This window comes from Rhinopithecus bieti, unplaced genomic scaffold, assembly GCF_001698545.2.
Source record: "Rhinopithecus bieti isolate Rb0 unplaced genomic scaffold, ASM169854v2 scaffold_48016, whole genome shotgun sequence".
In the NCBI taxonomy this organism is placed as follows: domain Eukaryota; kingdom Metazoa; phylum Chordata; class Mammalia; order Primates; family Cercopithecidae; genus Rhinopithecus; species Rhinopithecus bieti.
Genome location: NW_016818939.1, coordinates 22830 through 46937, shown reverse-complemented (window position 1 = coordinate 46937; position 24108 = coordinate 22830). Strand labels below are relative to the sequence as shown.

Here is a 24108-nt window from a genome sequence, read left to right as displayed (position 1 = left end):
TTTTTTTTTTTTTTTGAGATGGAGTCTTGCTTTGTCTCCCAGGCTGGAGTGCAGTGTCGCCATCTCCGCTCTCTGCAGCCTCCTGGGTTCAAGCCTCCTGGGTTCAAGCGATTCTTTTGCTTCAGCATCTGCAGTAGCTGGGATTACAGGCACCCATGACCATGCCTGGCTAATTTTTGTATTTTTAGTAGACACCGGGTTTCACTGTGTTGGCCAGGCTGGTCTTGAACTCCTGACCTCAGGTAATCAGCCTGCCTCAGTCTCCCAAAGTGCTGGGATTACCGGAGTGAGCCACCATGCCCAGCCCATCCAGTACTGTATTTTCTCCAGACTTTTCCCATGCAGTCAAATAATGAGGTTTGGTTTGAAGGTCTGCTAATTAGGAAGACTTGTTCCAGATTTTACTCCAGTGCCCCCAGGCCTTGACCCTGAACCTGGAGCCTTGTCTCAAGCCAGGCTGCTGACCAATACCTTTCCAGGACAGGCCAGCTTGGCTCCAAGTGTGGCAGAGGAGCCACGCTTGTGTGGCTGCATAACTGGGTGCTCACTTTCTCCTGGAGCCTCATACCGAGTCCGCTCATCCTTCCCCCAGGGATTCAGAAGGGAACCAGAGCCTCCCTTGCAGGGGCTTCCGCTCCCTGTGTGTTTGTGGGCAGTCTCTTGTGCTCTCAGGACCTCAGTGTCCTCCGGAAAGCCAGTGAGTTGGAGGAGACGTGCTTTAGGGTGTGGGACGTGCTTTAGGGTGTGGTCTCGGGTCCGGTGACTGTGATGTAGGAAGGATAGTTGCCCCGGGTCAACTCAGGATGGGCTGTCTCTCAGAGGGCCCAAGGCCCAGAAGGCATGATGATACACATCTGGTGAATGAGAAGCAGACCAATGGGTAGAGACCCAAGAGGCATCATTGTGGCATGTGGAAGATGGCCAAGAATGTTATGGCCTCAGCCACTCCCTGAGAACTGAGCTTAGCCAGGCGCAGTAGCCCATGCCTGTAATCTCAGCACTTTGGGAGGCCGAAGTGGAAGGATTGCTTCAGCTCAGGAGTTCTAGACCAGCCTGGGTAGCAAGACTCTGTCTCCAGAAAAAATAAAAAAATTAGTTGGGCGTGTTGGTGCAGGCATGTGGTCTCAGCTGCTCAGGAGGCTGAGGCAGGAGGATCGCTTGAGCCCAGGAGATCAAGGCTGCAGTTAGCTGTGATCATGCCACTGCACTCCAGCTTGTGTGACAGAGTGAGCCCTGTCTCAGAAAAAAAAAAAACAAAACCAAAAAACTGATCTTAAAAAACATCAAACACTTGCTTTCGGGGCAAGGAGAAAGACAAGTTGAGGGAGGAGGAAAAAGTGATGTGGAGCCAGTGACCCTGCCCAGGAAATGTGGCTAACCCAGCAGCGGTGGGGGCTGTGCAGCGCCTGCTCCAGGCCCTGAATGGAGAGCATGGCTTTCCTTGCTGGTCTCAGACTCAGAGATGCCCTCCCTGATCTGCCTTGGCTGTGACCTGCAGCGGGCTGAGGCCATTGTGATGGGGACCTCCAGCCTCCCCTGTGGGCCCCTCTGAGGAGACGGCCTGGCATACCCACTGCCCACCCCAGTGCTTGCTCTTCTGCTGCAGGCCTACTGGCCTCCCAGCACCGCCTGCCCCTCCCTGTCGGGGAACATCGCCTCCACACCGGCTGGGGAAGGAGCCCAGGGGTGGGGCTGGTGGGTGGGGCAGGCAGAGAAGAGGGAAGTGAGAAGCCGGGTGGGGCAGGCTGGAAGGAAGACGAACCTACGAAGCAGAAGTAGGAGCAAGAAAGGAAGGTAGGAGTGTTGAAAGGTGAAGGTGGCAGGGTGGCTGCCAGCGAGGCTAGCTGGTACCCTCCTGGGTGGGCAGGCGAGGGCTGGCGGTGGTGGTCTGGGAACAGAGACCCGCATTTCTGGATATCACTTTGTGCCGGGGTGGTGTTCCCTCAGCCCGCTGTCCTGCCAGCCTAATGCCAGGCTCCAGGCACCTGATCTGATGGCAGCCGCGAAGCTGCCCGGGAGGATGGGTGGGCTGTGCCCACGCTGCACATGGAGGGACTCTTGGGTTAGGGCTTGTCCCAGCTGTGCCAGACCTCCTGAAAGAGGCCACCACACTGCTCCTGAAGGCCCTCAGCCAGACGGGAGGTGAAATCAGATTAGAAGCTGTCTGTCCCCAAGACAGGACTGTGGTGTGACTGGCTATTTGGTTGGGAGTGGCTTGGGGAGGGGGCAGGGCAGTCCTAGCCATTTGAATTCAAATGCAAGTGGCACATTTGATTATTTTGCAAACTCTGGAAGACCTTGGCTAAGGGTCTAGGTGGACTGTCTGAGGTAGGATGTGGGGAGGGAGGAAGTGGTGGAACCTGGGGAAGGGTAGGAGACCTATTTGGTATCAGGGGAAAAACCATTTGGAATCCCCAAATGGGGCCTCTGGCCCCAGATTCTGAGAATGCCATGTCCCAGGCTGGGAGATTCCGTGTGGTTTCTCGTGTGGACACCCACCTCTCCACCCCTTCTCCACCCCTTCTCCACCCCTTCTCCACCCCTTCTCCACCCCTTCTCCACCCCTTCTCCAGGAGAGGAGGTGCTGTTTCATTTCACACCTAGGGACAAGCAGGGACTGTGAAGGGAAGAGACCTGTTGGGGGTCAGTGGAATCAGGATCTGAGGAAGGCAAAGGTACCACTGGACCCCGGCAGGATTTTTGTCCCTCTGATGGCTGTCAAGTCTTTCCTTAAAGGTGTGTGTAACGGCAACCCCCTCTCCCAGGTCCCCCAGTGTGTCCTCAAAGACAGCCTAAGTCAGGACCATGGGACAGCCGGCGGGGCTTCCCTCCTCCCCACCCCCAGCCCCATGGCAGTCTGATGGGACCTCTAGCCCCTGCTGTCTGCCTCCTGGGGCTGCTCCAACCTGTCCCCGCCTTTTGAAATCCTGGGCTATCCCTTAGGTGCCACCCCAGTCTAATAATCGGAGCCCAGCAGGTCCAGTTAATCGAATGCATTCTTTGAGCACCTGCATGAGGTTCCAGCTACATCCAGAGGCAAAATACACTTCCTGCCCTATAGGACCCTACAGTGTGGTAGTGGAGATGGGCAGGTCCATAACTCACCACACTATGGCAGAGTGGGGAAAAGTAAAGTCTTTAAGAGGTGTAGAAGAGGCTGTTTGGTAAGGTAGTGAGTTCCCCATCACTGGAAGCCTTCAAGAAGAGGATGGTAAGGGATGCTATAGAAGAGATTTCTGCACTATGCGTGTGTGGGTATGTGTAGGGCAGTGCAGGCAGAGCAGGACTAGATAAGAACTTTAGCACTTTCTAATGCTGACATCTGTGATTCTGTGACATTCCCCACCTAGAGGAAATTTGTCTGCAGTTTCACTGGGTACGATGGCCCCCTTGTTCACTGCACCCTGCAGCTAAACCATGAAACATGGGCTATTCTTTGTCTCTGTGCACCTCTCCCCCAGTGCCAAGCCCCCAGCACAGACCTTGAGTGGAATTGAATAGACTCATTCCTGGGGTGCTTGAGGAACAGAGGCATCAGGTGTGTCCTCTGTGCCATCATTTGCCAGCATGCTTCAGTTGAGACATGAAGCAGCCAGGTTATGCTATAAAATAGGCTAAAGTATGTGCTCCCAGGGGAGAGGGCTGGGAGAACTCCCAGAGAAGGCGGAGGCCACTGAATGTCCTGGAAGTTTCCTTGGACAGCTGGGGCTTGATACAGGCCTGGAAGGATGAGGAACCCTTTTTTTTTTTTTTTTCCTGAGACGGAGTCTTGCTCTGTTGCCCAGGCTAGAGTGCAGTGGTGCCATCATTTCAGCACACTGCAACCTCAGCCTCCCGGGTTCCAGCGATTCTCCTGCCTCGGCCTCCTGAGTAGCTGGAACTACAGGCACGCACCACCATGCCTGGCTAATTTTGTATTTTTAGCAGAGATGGGGTTTCACCATGTTGGCCAGGCTGGTCTTGAACTCCTGACCTCAGGTGATCCACCTGCCTCAGCCTTCCAAAGTGCTGGGATTACAGGCGTGAGCCACTGCGCCCAGCCTAGGATGAGGGGGCTTTAATGGATATAAGAGTGAACGTGGACACTGAGGAAGCTCGAGGAGCTGTGGGCTTGGACAGAGGGCTGGGAAAGGGGAAAGAATGAAAGGCCAGAGGTTAGGGTGGACCCTTCCCCAGGAGAGACTGGAACAAAAGGTCTTGGGACAGAGATCTGATGAGGCAGCAGGAGTTTCAGCCCTGACCAAGCATTAGAGTCATCTGGAGCTTCTCAAACACCGACATCCAGGCTCCACCCAGAGAGTCTGGTTTTAATGAGTCCAATACGGAAGCTAGACACTGGGGTTTTTCTTTCTTATTTTTCTGTAGATTACTCTCACTTTGTCGCCCAGGCTGGAGTGCAGTGGTGTGATTTCGGCTTACTACAACCTCCACCTCCCAAGTTCAAGCAATTCTTGTGCTGCAACCTCCCAAGTAGCTAGGATTACAGGCATGTGCCACCACGCCCAGCTAATTTTTGTATATTTTGTAGAGACAGGGTTTCACCATGTTGCCCAGGCTGGTCTTGAACTCCTGAGCTCAAGCATTCCACCCACCTCGGCCTCCCAAAGTGCTGGAATTATAGGTGTGAGCCACCATGCCTGGCTGGCACTGGGGTTTTTCAAAAGCCCCCAAATGATTCTAATGTACAGGCGAGCATTTGACACTGTTCTGGACAGAATTCACTGGAAGTACTACCATCACTTTGAACATATGTTCAAAGTATGGGTGATCAAGCCTCACTCCAGACCTGTGGAATCAGATCCTCAGACCAGGGGCTTGGGCACTGTTAAAGAAAAAAAAAAATGGACCGGGCGTAGTGGCTTATGCCTGTAATCCTAGCACTTTGGGAGGCCAAGGTGGGTGATCAACTGATGTCAGGACTTCAAGACCAGCCTGGCTGACATGGTGAAACCTCATCTCTACTAACAGTACAAAAAATTAGCCAGGCGTCAGGGTACATGCCTCTAATCCCATTGCACAGGAGGCTGAGGCAGGAGAATTGCTTGAACTCAGGAAGCAGAGGTTGCAATGAGCTGAGACAGTGCCACTGCACTGCAGCCTGGGCAGCAGAGTGAGACTCTGTCTCAAAAACAAAAAAAAGAAAGAAAATTACTAAGAGGAAATGTCAAGGATAAAGAGATTCTGGCTAGACTGACCTAATAGGATTTTTTTTTTTTTTTTTTTTGAGACGGAGTTTCGCTCTTGTTGCCCAGGTGGGAATGCAATGGAGTGAACTCGACTCACCACAACCTCTGCCTTCCAGGTTCAAGTGATTCTCCTACCTCAGCCTCCTGAGTAGCTGGGATTACAGGCATGCGCCACGACGCCCAGCTAATTTTGTATTTTTAGTAGAGATGGGGTTTCTCCATGTTGGACAGGCTGGTCTGGAACTCCCAACCTCAGGTGATCTGCCCGCCTTGGCCTCCCAAAGTACTGGGATTACAGGCATGAGCCACTGTGCCCGGCCCCTAACAGGATTCTTGTTTAATACAGGCCAGAGTGATCAGACATTACAGGGGCGGCGGGGGCAGGGGGATGAGGAACCCATTCAGATATCAACAATTACCAGATTGACCAGATATCAAGGGTAGGGGGTTCTGGCTAAATGGCCTTAGCAGGGTTCTTTTGCTAAAACTGGATTTTACAAGCACACAGATGGGCCTACGGGGAGGTTCAGAAGCCTGATTAAAGTTTGGCAAAGCAAAGAATATTTTTCAATACCAACATTTTAATCAGGTCCCATGGTCATTCTAATGGGCAGCCAAACTCCTTTCTTTTCTTTTTTCTTTTTTTTTTTTTTTTGAGACCAAGTCTTGCTCCATTGCTGAGGCTGGAGTGCAGTGGCACAGATCTTGGCTCACTGCAATCTCCACCTCCCAGGTTCAAGTGATTTCCGGATAATTTTTGTGCTTTTAGTAGAGACGGGGTTTCACCATGTTGGCCAGGCTGATCTCGAACTCCTGACCTCAAGTAATCCGCCCACCTCGGCCTCCCAAAGTGCTAGGATTACAGGCCTGAGCCACTGCACCTGGCCTGCCAAACCCCTTTCATCCAAACCCTGATGTGGCTCTCTGGCATGTTGGCTGCCTGATTTTGAGTTAAACACAGAATGAAAAATAGTAAAGCTGACAATTGGCGCACTCCATGTCTCATTCCTGAGCTCTCCCTGATGGCTTCAGCTTGGGGCAGCCACTTCACCATCTCAGGCCTGGGTCACAGGCCGGGCTGCCTGTTGCAGGGGATGTGGGCACAACATGTGATCCTCTGTGGGATGGAGAAACCTTAAAGTTTCCCTCTGCAAACCTCTGCTCTCTGTGGCTCCTCCTCCGGAATCGTGGTGCCAAAATATGCCTTCCACTATTTTGTAGGTTGGGAAAGGAAAAGGAAAGTCATAATTCACACAGCATTTCATATCCATTATCACTGCCCTTGACCTGTCCCTCTTTGTTTCCTACTCAGACTTAATACCTTCTTCTCTGTCATCTACCTTCCCCTGACCCCCAACTTCCCTGGCCCCTGCCAAATGTTGCACTTCCTGATCCTGCTGCCCCAGCCCCCAAGAATCTCCTGATGGTGCCAACTTGCATTTTTACCTTCCAATTCCCCAAGCCCTTACCCCGTGCCACTGGGGCTCACCTTACACAAACTCTGTCCGAATGGATGCACAGCATGAATTGTATTATGTACAAAGTACGTGCTGGCTCTGTGATCTCTGCATTTTGAGCCAAGAAAAGAAATCCTCTAGTGATGGGAGCTTATGAAAGCGACAGTGAGTGGAGCTGTAGCTGTTGCATTTTCTGAATTTTTTAAAAGATAATTTTTAAAAAAAATGCTTGTGTTTAGCATTTTTTCCTTTGAATGACTTTTGTCCAGAAAAAGTTGCTCCCATTGGCCCACAGAATAAGTCTGATGTTCATCATTCTGGCATTTGAGGGAAGCTGGGTGTACAGAATTGATAGCTGATGCCTGGGAGTGGGTGAAATTTCCCAGGGAGGGAGTTTAGAATTAGAGCAGCCATTAAGTATAATGTTAGATGAAGGGTTGGTTGGTTTGTTTGTTGTATTTTAAATAGATGCCTTTTTATCAAGTTAAGGAGGTTTCCTTCTATTCCTAGTTTGTTGGTAAAAAAAAAATTTTTTTTTCTTTTTTTTTTTTTTGAGAGAGGGTCTCACTGTCATCCAGGTTGCAGTTCAGTGACATGATCTTGGCTTACTGCAGCCTCTACCTCCTGGGCTCAAGCGATACTCCCTCCTCAGCCTCCTGAGTAGCTGGGATTACAGGCTTGCACTACCACATTTGGCTGATTTATTTATTTGTTTATTTATTTTTTGAGACAGAGTCTCACTCTGTCACCCAGGCTGGAGTGCAGTGGCATGATCTTGGCTCACTGCAACCTCTGCCTTCTGAGTTCAAGCAATTCTCCTGCCTCAGCCTCCCAAGTAGCTGGGATTACAGATGCATGCCACCACGCCCAGCTAATTTTTGTATTTTAGTAGAGATGGGGTTTCACCATGTTGGCCAGGCTGATCTCGAACTCCTGACCTCATGATCCGCCCACCTTGGCCTCCAAAAGTGCTGGGATTACAGATGTGAGCCACTGCACCTGGCCTTGGCTGATTTTTAAATTTTTTGTAGGGTTGAGGTCTCCCTATATTGCCCAGACTTGAAAAAATTTAAAACTAGGAATGAATGTAGAATTTTGCTAAATGCTGTTTCTGCATCTATTGAGATGATTACACATAGATGTTTGTTAATAGGGTGGATAGCATTGATTTTCAAATTTTGGTGGTTTTCTTTTTTTTTTTTTGCATTGTGAGCTGCTTTATTTATTTATTTTAAATTTATAATTGACAGATAATAGTTGTACATACTTAGCAGGTGCAGTATGATGTTTCATTGTATAGTGATCAAATCAAGGTAATTAGCATATCCATCACTTTAAACATGTGTCATTTCTTTGTGATGATAACATTCAAATCCTCTCTTCTGGCTATCTTGAAATATACACTGCATTATTATTGGCTATTGTCACCCTGATTTTCAGATATTAAACCAACCTTGCATTCCTGGGGTAAACCTCATTTGGTCATCATGGTTTATTTTTTATATATTATTTGATTTCATTTGCTAAAATTTTGTTAATTTTCTTTTCTTTTTTTTTTTTTTTTGAGACGGAGTCTCAGTCTGTCACCCAGGCTGGAGTGCAATGGCGTGGTCTCAGTTCACTGCAGCCTCTGCCTCCCAGGTTCAAGTGATTCTCACCCCTCAGCCTCCTGAGTAGCTAGGACTATAGGCACGTGTCACCACACCCAGCAAATTTTTGTATTTTTAGTAGAGATAGAGTTTCACCATGTTGGCCAGGCTGGTCTCAAACTCCTGACCTCATGATCTACCCACCTTGGCCTCCCAAAGTGCTGGGATTACAGGTGTGAGCCACCGTGCCCAGCCAAATTTTGTAAATTTCTTTATGTGTATGTACATGAGCAATATTGATCTGTAATTTTCTTTTTGTGTAATTTATTTATCTGGTTTTGTTATCAGGAGAATGGTGGCAGCATAGGATGAATTGAGAAGTGTTCTGTCATCTATTGTTTTGAAGATTTTGCGTATAATTGATATATCCTTTTTAAATTTTTGGTAGAAATTACCAATGAAGCTATCTGGGCTTGGGTTTTGGGGGAATGAGTTTTTTAGTACAGATTTATTTTCCTTAATAGATATGGCCACTGTTCAGATAATCTGTGTCTTCTTGAGTGAACTTTCATAATTTGTATCTTTGAAGGAATTTGCCCATTTTATATAAGTGGTTGAATATATTGGCATAAAGTTTTTATAATATTCCTTTTATCCTTTTAATATCTGTAAAATCTGTGGTGATCTCATATCTCTCATTTCTGTATTGAGATTTGTGTTTTCTCTTTCTGCTAATCAGTTTGTCTAAAGATTTATCAATTTTATTGGTTTAAAAAAACAACTTGCCGGGTGCAGTGGCTCATGCCTCTAATCCCAGCACTTTGGGAGGCCGAGGCGGGTGAATCATCTGAGGTCAGTAGTTTAAGACCAGCCTGGCCAACATGGTGAAACACTGTCTCGACTAAAAATACAAAAATTAGCCAGGCGTGGTGGTGGTGGGCCTGTATCCCAGCTACTTGGGAAGCTGAGGCACAAGAATCAGTGAGGTTGCAGGAGCCGAGATCACACCACTGCACCCAGCCTGAGTGACAGAGTGGAGACTCTGTCTCCTAAGAAAAAAAAAAAAAAAGCAACTTGGGAAGGCCAGGCATAGGTGGGCTCATGCTATAATCTCAGCACTTTGGGAGGTCTGAGGTGGGCAAATCAGCTTGAGGTCAGGAGTTCAACACCAGCCTGGGCAACACGGCAAAACCCTGTCTCTACTAAAAATACAAAAATTTAGCCCGGTGTATAGTGGTGCGCCTGTAATCCCGCAGCTACTTGGGAGGGCTGAGACCAGAGATTACTTGAACCGGCAGGAGGTGGAGTTGCAGTGAGGTGAGATACACCACTGGCACTCCAGCCTGGGCAACAGAGTGACGACTCAGTCTTCAAAAAAAAAAAAAAAAAAAAAAAAAGATGCATTTACTCTTCTCTCTTTGTTCTGTTTTCTGTTATTTCTGCTCTTAATTTTTATGTCTGTGAGATCTCAGCAGAGGGGAAGACCTTGGCGCGGGGTCAGAGACGCTTATTTCCATGAACGCACTCTAAACTGTGTGGCCTTAGACTTAGAATTTCTGAAACTCATTTTCTTTGTCTGCATAATGGAACTAGGGCTCCTAGAGATAAGTAGTTGATGAATATGAAAGTACTTGGCCACTGGGAAGGGGCCTTCTCCAGCCCCACGTGAGAGGTCCTTTTGCGGCATTTGTAATAATAATGGCTTCTTCTTTTCTTTCCAGATCTGAAGACAGCATGTACACAGCTATTCGCCCAGAGGTAAGCTGCATGCCCGCATCTCCTTTCACACTTCCTTCTTCTTCACCTCCAAGGGCTGGGGCCCTTCCCACCTGCTCTCCTCATCCCCAAGACTGGCAGTCGCCAGGCCCTGCCCAGGGCTTATGCTTGGGCCCAGTGGGTCGGCTGGCTCTGTCAACCCTCTCTCTTCTCGGCGTGGCTGCTCCAATTCCCAGCTCAGTGCAGGATCCGCAAGGCCTGGCATGTGTGGCGGGTGGAGAAGCTGAAGCCAGTGCCCGGGCACGAGAGAAGCCAGGGTGTCTTCTTCTCGGGGGGGACTCCTACCTAGTGCTGCACAATGGCCCAGAAGAGGTTTTCCATCTGCACCATGTGGATAGGTAAGGATCTGGATGGGGGAAGGTTGGGCCGCAGGCAGGGGAGGGGAGGGGTCTGCATGGATGCGGCAGAGGCTTGCCCTGCCCTCTCCACTTGTCTCCAGGTCAGCAGTACATCCATCCCGGGATGAAGGCAGCGGGGCCTGTGCTGTGCTGGCTGTGCACCTCAACACGGCTGCTGGGAGAGCGGCCGTGCAGCACCGCGAGGTGCAGGGCAATGAGTCCCGACCTCTTCATGAGCTACTTCCCACGAGGCCTCAAGTACCGGTCAGAGCCCAACCTCCAGGCACCCCCACCCTGCAGCTTCTCAGAGCCAGCCCCGCTTCTGGCTGGTTTCTTAGACCTACAGAAACCAGCGGGTGCCTTTGGGGCTTGGATCAAACCAACTTTCTGCCCGTCTCGCAGTGGGGATGGGGTGCAAAGGGCTCTGGGTCTCCTGTCAGTCCACTCAGATGGGCTGTCTGGGCCTGCGGAAGGTGGTGTGGAAGTCAGCATTTCACAAGACGAGTCCACAGGAGCCCCAGCTGCATCAAGAAACTCTAACCAGGTGAAAGGGGAAGAAGAACATCGCGTGCCACCGAGCCGGGCACTGAACTGGGACACGCTTCAACACCTGGGGACTGCTTCATCCTGGACCTGGGCCAGGTGGGTAGGCTGGCCAGACTGAGCACTCCATATTGGCACCATCCTTTACAAGGACAGAGGGGCAGGAGGCCAGGAAAGAGGAAGAGAAGCTGAGAAACTGTAAGCCCATTCCAAGTCAGAGCCCTCTGACCATTGGAGAACATCCCTGTATTTGTAAGGACTGATGCCAGCCTCCTTCTGCCATGTAGACATTGCCTCTGATGCTCTGGAGCTTTCTCCCTCCTCTTGGAAGCCTCTGAGTTCACTGCCTGCCAGACCATTCATTAATTCAGTCACTGATCTCTTCATTCAGTGAATCTATGATGCCCTCTCTGAGCCAGCACAGGGACCACAAAAGCTCGCTCTGGGGAGACAGCCAAGATGGGCCGGTCACTTGCCATAACCTGAGGCAGGATGTGATGAGGACTTTAAGGGGGACAGCTGCCATGTGCTGTCCAAGGGCTTGAGGCAGGGAGGGGCCCTCTAGCCTGAGCCGAAGCCAGTTGTCCCAGGAAGGTGACATTGGACTAGACCTATAGGAGGGGAGATGCCACTCCAGGCAAAGGGAGAAGGTGAGCTGAGCCACCAAGGTGGGGAAAGGTGCAGACATGCACACACCAGGGGTCTAATGAGACTGGGACCTGGGCTGGGGGACAGGAGCAGCGAGAGGGAAATTGCTAAGGAAGGTGGAAGGTGAGCCCCAGGTTATGAGAAGATTGACTGGCTGAGGAGTATGAGCTGCATCTTGTGGCGTTGAAGATTTGGGGCAGAGAAATCAATCCAGGAGCTCTTGGTGAGGAGGACTACACGTGCTGAGACAAGGAAGGGGATGGGTGAACAGACCTTGCCATTACCAGAAGAGGAGAGGTGACAGGGGCTCTGCCAGGCAGGGTGGCAGGTAGGAGTGTGAGATGCTGCACTCAAGGAGACATTCAGCCATTCACCCATCTAGTCCTTCACTCAAGTCAGTCAATATTTATTTTGCACCTAAATCCATGCCAGGCTCTGTTTTAGCAGTGGACCCACAGCAGTGAGCAAAGCCAAACAAAACCTTCATGTCCTGATGAAGCTCACTTTCTAGTAGGTGGAGATAGGTGGTAAGAGATGTTTAAACATAGGAGATGTGTGATGGGAAGAAAAATAAAGAGGCGCCGGGCGCAGTGGCTCACGCCTGTAATCCCAGCACTTTGGGAGGCTGAGGTAGGCAGATCACCTGAGGTCAGGTGTTCGAGACCAGCCTGACCAACATGGAGAAACCGCATCTCTACTAAAAGTACAAAATTAGCCGGGCATGGTGGCACATGCTTGTAATCCCAGCTATTTGGTAGGCTGAGACAGGAGAATCTCTTGAACCTAGGAGGCAGAGGTTGTGGTGAGCACTCCATCCTGGGCAACAAGAGTGAAACTCCATCTCAAAAAATAAAAAAGAAAAGAAAAAGAAAGAGGCTTGAGCCCAGCAGTTTGTAACCAGCCTGGGCAATATAGCGGGACCCCATTTCTACAAAAAGTTAAGAAATTAGCCAGGCATGGTGGCACGTGCCTATAGTCCCAGCTGCTTAGAAGCTAAGGTGCAAGGATTGCTTGAGCCTGTGATGTCCAGGCTGCAGTGAGCCATGATCGTGTCTTTGCACTCCAGCCTGGATGACAGAGTGAAATCCTGTCTTGAAAAAAAAGGAAGGAAGACAGATGGCAGGTGGGCAGAGAAATAGTTGCAGAGGGTGGTCGTGGGCATTCTCAGAGAGCCCTCTGTGCTTTGCTCTGCCTTCCTGATTGTCGTGCCTCAGGGACAGTTCAGAGAGGAGAGAGGGAGAGCTGTGGGCCCTTCTCTGAGCGGGGGAGCAGGATACAGGCACCTGGCTCTGACCCGGGCTTTCCTGCTTCCCTGCAGAACATCTTCGCCTGGTGTGGTGGAAAGTCCAACATCCTGGAACACAACAAGGCGAGGGACCTGGCAAAGCCCAGGTGGAGATTGTCACTGATGGGGAGGAGCCTGCTGAGATGATCCAGGTTGGGGGACATTGGAGTGGGCAGCCGGGAGCCTCTGCTTGAAAGTGGCCAAGAGAGGTGGTGATGAGCTGAGGGCTGAGGGTGGCCGGTGGAGGGTGACAGGGGGCATCTGGGGTACTGCCTTGGGCTGTGGCCAGCTCACAGGGTGCCGCTCTGAGTAGATGCTCATCCTGGAGGCTGAGTAGCCTCGCTGGTGGGGTGGGCTGGACACTCACCTCACCTCTGCTGGGTGCCCTAGTGCAGGGTGCCGTTTGCCCCACCAGAAACTATGGCCCTGGGCATGATGGGCCGGGAAGTTCCAGGGCAGGGGTCCCTATAAACCTGGCCTGCTCCGGCCCCTGCAGGTCCTGGGCCCTAAGCCTGCTCTGAAGGAGGGTAACCCCGAGGAAGACCTCACAGCTGACAAGGCAAATGCCCAGGCTGCAGCTCTGTATAAGGTGGGCCCCACAAGCCTGCCCTGGGACCCAGCAGCAGGGAGGGTGGGAGCCTGCACAGCACAGCTGTGTGCAAGCAGGGTGGAGGGGAGAAGGCAGGGGGAAGGTGGGGCTGGAACCGGGATGGGAGGTGGGGAGTTATACAGGACTGGGAGTGAGAGGAGGATGGGGAGTGGGCGGAAGGCAGGCCCTGCTGAGGAGATGAGTGTACCTCACTTCCAGCCCATGCTTGGTGAAGACTTGAAGCCAATGCTGAGCTTTTCTTTCTTGAATTCTGTGCATTTCTTTGTAATTTGGAATGCACCTAATTTCCAAATGGGTTCGGGGCCCCTGTGCTGCAGGGATTGGGGTGATGGGAGGGAATGGGGCTGCCTGGAATTTGCTTTTCAGGTCTTCACTCTCCTGTCTGCTCCTGGGACCTGGGCGGTGGGCAGTGGGGCAGAGTGGGAGGGAGCAAGGGAGGGCCAGCCTCCCCCTCCTCAGGCTCAGGTGAGGGCTGGTGTGTGGGGGGTGAGATCAGGCACTGTCTGTCTTCCCTAGGTCTCTGATGCCACTGGACAGATGAACCTGACCAAGGTGGCCGACTCCAGCCCCTTTGCCCTTGAACTGCTGATATCTGATGACTGCTTCGTGCTGGACAACGGGCTCTGTGGCAAGATCTATATCTGGAAGGGTACATGGCTCCTCTGTAACAGCCTGAGATGCCTGTAGCTTCTCTGACCTGGGCAGGCTTCCCTTTGCAGGGCTCAGCCTGTCCAGCTGCTTGTAAAAGACAGCCTCAGGGAGCCTGCATGCTTCTGGCTGGCCAGTTTCTCTCTCTTTAAAAAATGTTTTTTAAAGATAGAGATGGGGTCTCTCTGTGTTGCCCAGGATGGTATCAAACTCTCGGGCTCCAGTGATCTTCACCTTGGCCTCCCAAAGTGCTGGGATTACAGGCGTGAGCCATGGCACAGGCGTCGCTATTTTCTGTCTTTTTTTTTTTTTTTTTTTTTGAGATGGAGTCTCGCTCTGTCACCCAGGCTGGAGTGCAGTGGCACGATCTCAGCTCATTGCAATCTCCGCTTCCTGGGTTCAAGCGATTCTCCTGCCTTAGCCTCCCGAGTAGCTGGGACTACAGGTGCCCGCCACCACGCCCGGCTAATTTTTTTGTCTTTTCTAGTAGAGACGGGGTTTCACCACCAGGGTGGTCTCAAACTTCTGACCTCAAGTGGTCCGCCTGCCTTGGCCTCCCAAAGTGCTGGGATTACAGACATGTGCCACTGCCTCACCATTTTCTCTTTGCTGTTCCCACCTCCTAAATTCTAGACAATGACTCTGAAACTTCAGCAAGCCTCAGAATCACCTCAGGGCCTGTTTAGATGGCTGGGCTCCATCCCCAGGTATTCTGACTCGTTAGGTCTGGAGTGGGGCAGAACGGGCATCTCTAACAAGTTTCCGGGTTACGTCTGTGCCGCTGGCACCAGGGACCACACTTTGAGAACCACTGCCCTAGCCGAGCTCTAGACCTTCGGGGCTTCTGGGATCCCTGATCCTGGGATTCTGCCTCAAGGTTTGACAGAAATGAATTTTAGACAAATTAAACATCATTTTATGCAGTGAGTGGTGAACCTGTAGAACTTGTTTTTCCAAGAGATTCTATCTTCTGGAAATAGAAACACTGTTGGGCAGAGCCTGTTCTACTTGGTTTGACTGAAAATGAAACAAACTTGTTCTAAGTCTCTGTCTAGGGTCTGAGAATTTTCAGCAATAGCATTTGCTCAACACCCAGTTGTGGGGTCTACCAAGGCAGAGAAAATGCGAGACCCTAGCCTGGTCAGGAAGGCAGACAAGTAGGTGGGTATCTACAGATAGCTGCTACCAGGCATTTCATAGTATTGCTTCTGAAACTCAGCAGAGATAGAGATGAAAGGAAGGAGCTGGGAGCAGCAAAAGTGGGAAGAGAGAGGCGTGCGTGCGCTGCAGGGCTGCCTTTTCTCTACTGCCAGAGGGCACATATCCCATAGAACCAATGCCAAGCAGAGGGGAGTTCCCAGAGGCCCACAGAAGCATGTATAAACCAGAGCAAGGAACCCAACCACTATGGAAAGAGAAACCAGAGGAGAAACAGGAGACTTGGGAGGCCAGGAAGAGAAGGATCTCATGGGTAGGGGGGCAGCTAATCAGTTGACAGAGGAAGGAATCCAGCATATTAATTTCAGATACATTGTAGTTCATGGCATTTTATAGCCTGCCTAGAGAGCCAACCACATCATGGCATCGTTTCGGCATCATTTCCGTGGAAAAATGTCTGGCAACCTGGGCAACGTGGCAAAAAATCACTTCTCTACAAAAAAACAAAAATTAGCTGAGTGTGGTGGCGTGCACCTGTGGTCCCAGCTACACGGGAGGCTGTGGTGGGCGGATTGCTTGAGCCTGGGAGGTTGAGACTGTAGTGAGCTGTGATGGTGCCGCTGCACTCCAGCCTGGGCGACAGAACGAGACTGTGTCTCAGAAAAAATAAAAATAAAAAAGCCTGGAATGAGCAGTTGGAGTTCTCAGGACTGCCAGCAGAAATGACTGGATTATGTGGGGTCTTCATTTTTGTAAGCACTTAGTTAGCATAACCGTTAGGTCAGTGTAGCAGTGCCGGCATTATGGGAGTAAGTTCACCTCTATGATAAATTGTACCCTTTGTCTTATTTAGTTTTTCAGAAAAGGCTTGATGAACTCAAGAGGTGAGGGGTCCTGGGGAAAAAGGAGACCTGTAACCTCACAGTCTGATGCTAGGGTGAACACCTGTTCCTCTCCCTGAACTATTCAAGGGGCCCAGGTCAGAACAGGTTTGCATGATCAGACCTGGGCAGAAGAGGGGTTTTCATCTACCTTGGTGCTGCCAGTGTGGGAAAATTCTTAAGGGACTGACTCCCCATCTCCAAAGAGCCCCTCAGCATTCTTGAGACCCCTGGTCCATTTATTGTAAAAATTGCTGGCTCTTCTGTGGACTCCCTTAAATTTCCTCAAGAAAAATGGGATGGGGCTCAAGAGGGTCCCTGCTCTTTTTTAAAATCTCCTTCCTATGATCCAGGGCGAAAAGCGAATGAGAAGGAGCGGCAGGCAGCCCTGCAAGTGGCCGAGGGCTTCATCTCGCGCATGCAGTACGCCCTGAACACTCAGGTGAGGAGATGCCCATGCCCCAGCCCTCCTCCTAGGGCTCTTCCTGTGGCCCCTGACCCCTCAAATTGGCCAGGAAGGGCAAGAGCGCCTCAGGCACTGTCAGGAACAACCAGGCCTCCCTCTTAGACCCATCCAGTGGGAAAGCCCATCTCAATCCTTCAAAATGTCAAAATACTTATTATTTTCAAAGAGGATGTTGGGCAGCACTCCCCTGGGCACACAGAGAACTGGGTGCTCCTCCTCTGGGCGATTGCCCCTGGCTGGTGCCACCCCTCCAGCCGCAGCACAGTGTCCACAAGTCATCCCGCGGGGAGCTGACAGGGCTCACCTACAGTTGGTGGCGTTTATTGAACTGTGCATCCACGTCCTTGAAGCAGTCTGTTGCTTCAGTCTGCGTCCCTGAAACCTTGGTTCTCATCTCGTAGTTCATCCAGGGGAGCTTTCCTGGCCTGGACTGCACATGGACTCAGGCCGGGCGCCCACACCCTCCTCCCTGGCTCTGGCCCCGTCCTGTCCTCCCGGGCAGAGGCAGAGGTGCAACTTTGTGAACCAGACTTCTCCCCTGCTGTCCCTGCAGGTGGAGATTCTGCCCCAGGGCCGTGAGAGTCCCATCTTCAAGCAATTTTTCAAGGACTGGAAATGAGAGTGGGCGTCTTCCTGCCCCATGCTTCCCTGCCCCCCACCGCCTGCCTACTTGCTTCTCTGGCTGCCTGGTCAGTGCAGAGGTGCCCCCTGCAGGTGTTCAATAAAGGAGATAAGTGCTTTCCCAGCTCTTTTCCTGCACTGCCTGACCTGGGCTGATTCTGTCACCCACCTATTCACCTGGGTTCATCCCCATGCTGGGGGTGGAGTAGCACACAGATGACAATTGCACAGCCTTGGAGGTACCAGAGCTGCTTTGCATGACTGAGGAGTCCCAGCCAGGCTTGCAGGGACTGCTGTGAACCCACTAAGGAGGTGGCACAGTGCCAGCCCTCAGGATCACTTTCACCCGGGGGTTCAGTTCAGTCTCACATTTCCAACAGGGAGAAGGTTGTGACGATGGGCTTGGGATGCAGCTCCATTTAAGCCAGTATTTCCTCAGATGCCCTAATAAAGCACTCGCTGAGCAAGGGAGGACAGCTTTTCACAACTGTACCAAGCCTGGCTTCTTACTTCGTAGGCACATTGCACTGCATGTTTGGCTGGTGAGCCCAGGGCCACTGCAGGGCTGTGCGAAAAGCACCAGGCTAGCATGGACAGTCTTCAGTCTGGTTCTTACCCTGCCTCTGTGATCCTAGGCAAGTTACTTTCCTTTGCTAGACCTTGGTTCATTCTCTTGTGTAATGAAGTGGTGGTTGGATGTCAGAGGCTAGAGAGCTGAATAGCAGGGAAAATGCAGTAGCCAAAAAGAGGTCCCATCTGAGAAGGCATGCCTGGGGGCCAAGAGCAGGGTGTGAGTGAGCCTGTGTCAGCTCGGACCAGAGGCCATGAGGCTTGGCAAGGCTGCAACCACCCTGACACCCTCACCCCCAGGTCCTCTGGGCTATGTGGCTTCCAAGCTCTAGAAATTGGATTCTTTCATCCCAAAACAAAAATTCTGATCAATCGGCAAGTTGAACTTGCTGATTTTGTGCCAAGAACCATAGATACCCCAGCTGGGTGCGGTGGCTTATGCCTATAACACCAGCAGTTTGGGAGGGCGAGACGGGCGGATCATTTGTGATCAGGAGATTGAGGCCAGTCTGGCCAACATGGAAACCCCGTCTCTACTAAAAATACAAAAAAATTAGCCAGGCATGGTTGTGCATGCCTGTAATCTCAGCTACTTGGGAGGCTGAGGCAGGAGAATTGCTTGAACCCGGGAGGTGGAGGTTGCAGTGAGCCGAGATTGTGCAACTGCACTCCAGCCTGGGTGACAGAGACTCTTGACTCAAAAAATAAAAGTAAAAAAGAAATGAGCTCCTCTGTGCATCTGCCTCCCTATCTTCTCCGCAGACTTCTCAGCCCTACTTGACAGTCTACACAAAGAGCAGGTGCCAGGGATGGTTTTTAAAGGGGAGAGAATAAAGGTTGCACTACATTAGTGGTTCCGCCAACCTTTGTAGAGGTAGGGAGTATTTTAATCCTCCTATGAAAGGCTAGGCCCTTTCCCTATAAATATACACAGATTAAGATTTTTGTGGCTGGACACGGTGGCTCATACCTGTAATCTCAGCATTTTGGGAGGCAGAGGCAGGCAGAGTGCCTGAGCTTTGGGGTTTGAGACCAGCCTGGGGAACATGGTGAAACCCCATCTCTACCAAAAATACAAAAATTAGCTGGGCATGGTGGCACACACCTGTAGTCCCAGCTACTCAGGAGGCTGAAGTGGGAGGATGGTTTGAGCCCGGGAGGTGGAGGTTGCAGTAAGCCGAGATCACGCCACTGCACTCCAGCCTGGGTGACAGAGTGAGATCCCGTTTCAAAAAAAAAAAAAAAAGGTTTTTGCATCTACTTTCAGAGGGTTCAGGTACCTCTCACCACCAGTTCATTAACAGAACTGTAAATTTAATATTGTCAGACTACATCATTGCTAATGTTCCAGGGTCTGAAGCGGTGAGTACTCTGTCATCTGGGGGGCACTAAACAGGTGGGAGGGGGGAAGAAAGGACCCTGCAGAGGGAAGAATCACCCAACCTGATGCTCCAAAGTGGAGGCCGAGCTGCAGCTTTTCTCCCCTGCGTTCCAACTCCTGCCATGCCATGCCCAGCAATTCCCTGCCATCTTTGCTGGTTAGCTGAGGACCAGACTGGAGGAAGTATTGTGAATGAAAGGGTTAGTTCAGGTCCGGCAGACAACACAAGGCAAACTATGGGGTTGGTTTGTTACCAGCCCCACCCTTGAGGCATTCTGCTGACAGCAGTCAGGAGTTCCCCTCCATGCCTGGGTGGCCACCTCTCTTCCCCACCTCTGTGATGGCTCCCCCCTGCAGTGGGTCAGACTTAAAGAGGCCTGCAGGGCTAGACAGTGGTCTTTCATAGCATTCCACTTGAGGGAGTCCAGAGGACAGAAGGCAGCATAGTGGGGCTCTCACCTGCCCCCCACTCCCCAGCTCAGGTACCCTGGCCTGGAGGCTCTTTTGGGAAGGAACCAACAGTGCTGGCCTTTCCTAGAAGCAGATGCAGGAAAAATGCTGTGCGGATGCCTTATACCAGTCGATCTTAACAAGAACTGGGCTACCTCGTCCACTGGCTAGACCCTGCAAGGAGTCTTTGGGCTTGTAAGTATAGCAGAGGATGGACATCCTATGAACTCAGCAGGGTTTGGCTGTAGCACGGCAACCTTCTGTCTCCTGGAGCCCATGACCAGGCTGGAACCTACCTATGCTTTCACCCTTAGGTGTGCCTGGCTCTAACCAGGTCCTGGAACAATAGGACCACAGGATGGTGCAAGACTTGTCTTGGAAAAAAACACCTAAGATGCTTAATTAGAACAATTCCTTTATTTGAAAACTGCTGGTATGAATTTCCTCCTTCCCTCAATTAGGCCAGAAACCCATCATGGGGCGGGCACAGCCTCTACACGAGGAAGCCCCAGCTTGCGGGGGCTAGGATGGAGCAGCCATGAGAGACACCTAGCCAAATGTCCATTTTCCCATCATAAACAATGGAGTGGGGGTCAGGGGGAGAACACAGTGGTAAGTGAATGGCCAGAAACTCTAGAGGGGGTCTGACACCCACCTGGTGAGGTACCTCCGTGCCCCAGCCCCACTGAGGACTCAGGCCCCTTGCTTGGATCATGCTGCCCCATCGGGTGCTGCCCCTGCCCTCTTCCTCTGAGTTCTAACAACACAGACACCAGCGCCTGAAAGCCCTGCCGCTGCCAGGGAGTTAGAATTCTGGCTGCCTCTACTTGGGAATCTCCTTCCATGTGTGGATCTGCAGAACATCCAGATGGGGCCATCCCACCTCATGATCCATTCACTCCCAGTGGGATACAATGGAACTCAACCTTGGAGACTGGAGCCCAACAGATTAAGGCAGAATTCTCCTTGCTTTGGAGGCAGGTCTGCGGGGAGGGGGCGAAGTCTAGCTGCCCCTCATGTCCCATCTCAGTGAGGGTACTTGGTTTTGCACAGCTAAGCCCGGGAGCTTCCTATATCCCGTCTGCTGAGACAGCAAGGGGTGTGGCCCGGCCAGCCTCCTGACATGGTTTCCACTGACCCTCTGAAAGCCCCTGCAGCTCAGCTTTAACTCCATTCCCGAAGGGAAACTCGCGGCAAAGGTGACGGGAACGACATTTCAGATCTGCTGGTAGACCTTGTGCACCACCCATGTTGGGCTGCAAGAGCTTGTGTGTCTCCGGACACTCCTTCTAGGTTTTCCACCAGCTTTCAGCAAGGCACTCCCCTGTTGTGAAATTCCATCAAGAGAATCAACGGCTGTTAACACCAGCAGGGATATGCCAACAAAACAGATTGGGATCGGCTGTGGGGAACTGGTCAAACCACTCAAAGACAGGCAGCATGTGAACCATCGATGGAAAAAATATTTAAAATGATCAGATGGGAAGATGGTTGTGCTGCGAGGGGCTGTGTTGGTCTTGAGCTTGTGCTAACTATGGTTGGGATCTTTAATGCGGGATTGGAAGCTATGAAAAGGCTGTATTGGCCTCAGTATTTGCAGGACAGAATTCGATTCCCCTGTATGTACTTCAGGCAGTGGAGGTATTGTTTACAGGCTTTGTTGCCATAGAATAAGTCAGATCGGCCTGTTCTCATGTACTCATGAGAGAGCTCTTTGGTGAAGTTGGTATGACTTTGAGCCTGGCTTGGAGCTGGGGAATTGCTGGTACAAATCAATACCACCATGAACCAGAGCCGGCCCAAGCGATCTTGCTGTTGCTGACATCTGGTGTGCATGGGTTGTAGGGGGCTCTTCTGCAATATTAGTGGGTCCTTCTCATCAGAGCTGCCATAGGTACCACAGCTGGCATTGTGGGGGGCTTCACTGGGGCACATGTGTGGACATGAAAAGTTTCTGGACATGGGTCGCCCTGGGATCGGGCCTGGGTTCTCGTTTTGTGTCCTATGTGATCTATGATTCTTCCCTATCACTGTAGGTGGTGTCCATCTTTACTCAGTTGGCAAGTATGGTTGATTAGTTCTTTTCAGGCATGTTCCTCTGTATGTACCCAGAAAGTAATCAAGTGTGCAGAAGTGAATCACAGCATATGGTAGTTCAAAAATATGATCCATATAATCTTGATGTGAATATCTACATGGTAACATTTAAACTATATTTAAACGAAGTTGCAACTCAACTATGCTAGCAACTGGAAGCAACAGAAAGAAATGAAGTGACTCAGCGTCTGGCTTCTCTGCTACATCAAACATCTTGCTTGTTTAATGGGGCAGATATGCATTAAATAGTTTGTACAAGCAAAAAAAAAAAACCTCCATCCATCTCGGAGTTCAGATCAGCCATATGCCTTAGGATGAGTGAGGCTGCAGGTCACTCTTGCCTGTGAAGGTGAGATCCTTGAAGGGAGGGGCTTCTGGCCCACAGAACTTCTGTGCCCCCAACAAGGAGGCCTGTTCCTTTGACACCCTGGCCAAGTACAGCTCCAGGGTCTTCAGCAGCCGCCGTGGGCTCTTCTTGGCCAATACTTCCAAGTCTGCAACAGAGAGAATTGGGGAGCAGAAGGCTTGAGGGGATCTCGGTGACACAATAGTCAGGGCCTCAAGCCTAGCAGCTCTAGGGAGCACCCCAACCCCTATCTCATGGAGAGAAAGTTGAAGGACCCAAACCCAGGATGCCCCCACCATTCCCCAGGAGCCTGACATCTAAAGCCACGGGTGGGAGGAGAGATGTCCTGGGGAGACTGGTGCATGGGGACTTTGTCCAGGCCCTCTAGGAGCCGGCAGGTGGAGTAGAGCTGGGGAAAATGAAGCCAGAGTCGGGATGAACCAGGCTTTGCTGGGTCACTCTAACCAGCTGGTGTTTGGGGACTCACCTGGAGAGACACTCCTCTCTCAAGGCCTGGATGGCGATGTGGGTGATGTTCACCGACATCAAACAGAAAGGGAATTGCTGGAATGGAGGGGGCGCCCAGTCAGCAACAACTCCAGCTCTCACTGTGTTTCCTGTCATCTGCAGCCTGCTGTGGCTCGCAGGCAAGCACAGCCCCAGAGGCAACAGCTGATATTATTATTACTCCCACTTAATTTTCCCAATAATCTTCTTCCCATCTCACAGATGAGGAACTAAGGCTCAGTGATCTTAAGTAACTTTCCTAAGGCATGGGAACCAGGATACCAGCTGAGGTTATTTGCTCCAGAGCTGGTGTTTATAACCCCCATGCTAGCTCTCCAGCCTCTTCATCATCCATGAGCTCTCCTTGGCCTGCAGCAGACCCACCCCCTGGGCCCACATCACCTCCTGGTGTCAGGATGAAGACAGAAGAGAAGTTCAGTGCTCTAACTAGCCCTACAGGTTCTTAAAGTCTCTTCTCCCCTTCTCTGGGCTTCTGGTTGTTTGGCTGCTCATGAGCACCTCATACTAAGGCAGACAGAGAGGATGCACGTGGGTAGGTCATCCTGACTTGCGGGCACACCCCGTTTTGTGATAACACAGAGGCCTGAGAACCGGCTGTGCAGGTCAGAAGCGGAGAGGAGACAGCCTGAGTCCAGCAAGGGAGCTTCACCAGGACGGGCCTCAGAATCCCCTACGGGGGCGCCTTTAATGCTCTACGTTTAGTCAGGCAAGCTCCTTTCTTTAATAACAATGAAACCAAGCTTGCCTAATCGCTGAATGGAAAGGGCCTTTTTTTTTTCAGGGAACTTGCAGACATGACATGTTATTTTCCCCTGTTGCACATACACAAGGGCACCCGGTGAGAGGAACACATAGACCAGTGCATTCCTTAGTACAGAACAAGAACCAAGATCTATTTATCCCACTTGCTTCCCAGTTGAAGAAAATTCCATTACATTATAGTATAGAACTGTACTGCCCAGTATGGTGGCGACCAGCTGCATGTAGCTATTTAAATGAATTAAACATTAAAAACAAATACAAATTCAGCTCCTTAGTGGTACTAGCCACATTTCTAGTGCTCAGTAGTCATGTGTGCTTAGTGGCTGCTGTACTGGATGGCGCATTTCCAGTATCTAGACCACTTCTGTCACTGCAGAAAGTTCTGGACAGGGTTGAACTGCAGAAGGTCTTCTGGCTCCACAGAGATTTTTCTCAGGGTCTTCCATGACACCTGAATTCCAGATCTTGGCCTGGGCTACCTGGTAGCTGTGTGTCCTTGAGAAGGCCACCCAACCTCTGTGAAACTCAGCCTTCCCATCTCTCAAAATCAAAAAGGAAATAAACTTTGAGTGCTGTGCAGAAAAAAGTTAAAACAGCAGGCCTGAAACTCCTTAGAGCCTGAGCCTTAGAAAATTCTTAGATCAGGCCATGGCTGGCTGACAGGTGAGAACTTGGATTTTGAGATGGTTCCCATCATTTCCTAACATTGTTCCTCAACTGCTCAGGCAAACAAGATAGTTTTTGCTGGCTGGGCCCAGAGCTCACAAT

The 24108-nt window shown here is 51.0% G+C and overlaps 1 long non-coding RNA gene and 1 pseudogene across 2 annotated transcripts; both read left to right on the top strand.

The window, feature by feature from the left end:
* The first annotated feature begins 1254 nt into the window (after positions 1 to 1254).
* LOC108519054 (uncharacterized) lies at positions 1255 to 10018 on the top strand. The gene is made up of 3 exons (XR_001882508.1): positions 1255 to 1794; positions 2574 to 2736; positions 9954 to 10018. It is a non-coding gene; the product is annotated as an uncharacterized LOC108519054 (long non-coding RNA).
* A 94-nt stretch (positions 10019 to 10112) lies between these two features.
* Positions 10113 to 17331, top strand: LOC108519051 (macrophage-capping protein-like; annotated as a pseudogene). Its single transcript, XR_001882506.1, has 9 exons — positions 10113 to 10125; positions 10185 to 10346; positions 10453 to 10610; positions 10815 to 10988; positions 12856 to 12974; positions 13319 to 13411; positions 13949 to 14081; positions 16473 to 16561; positions 17139 to 17331. The product of XR_001882506.1 is annotated as a macrophage-capping protein-like (transcript).
* Positions 17332 to 24108: the final 6777 nt, after the last annotated feature.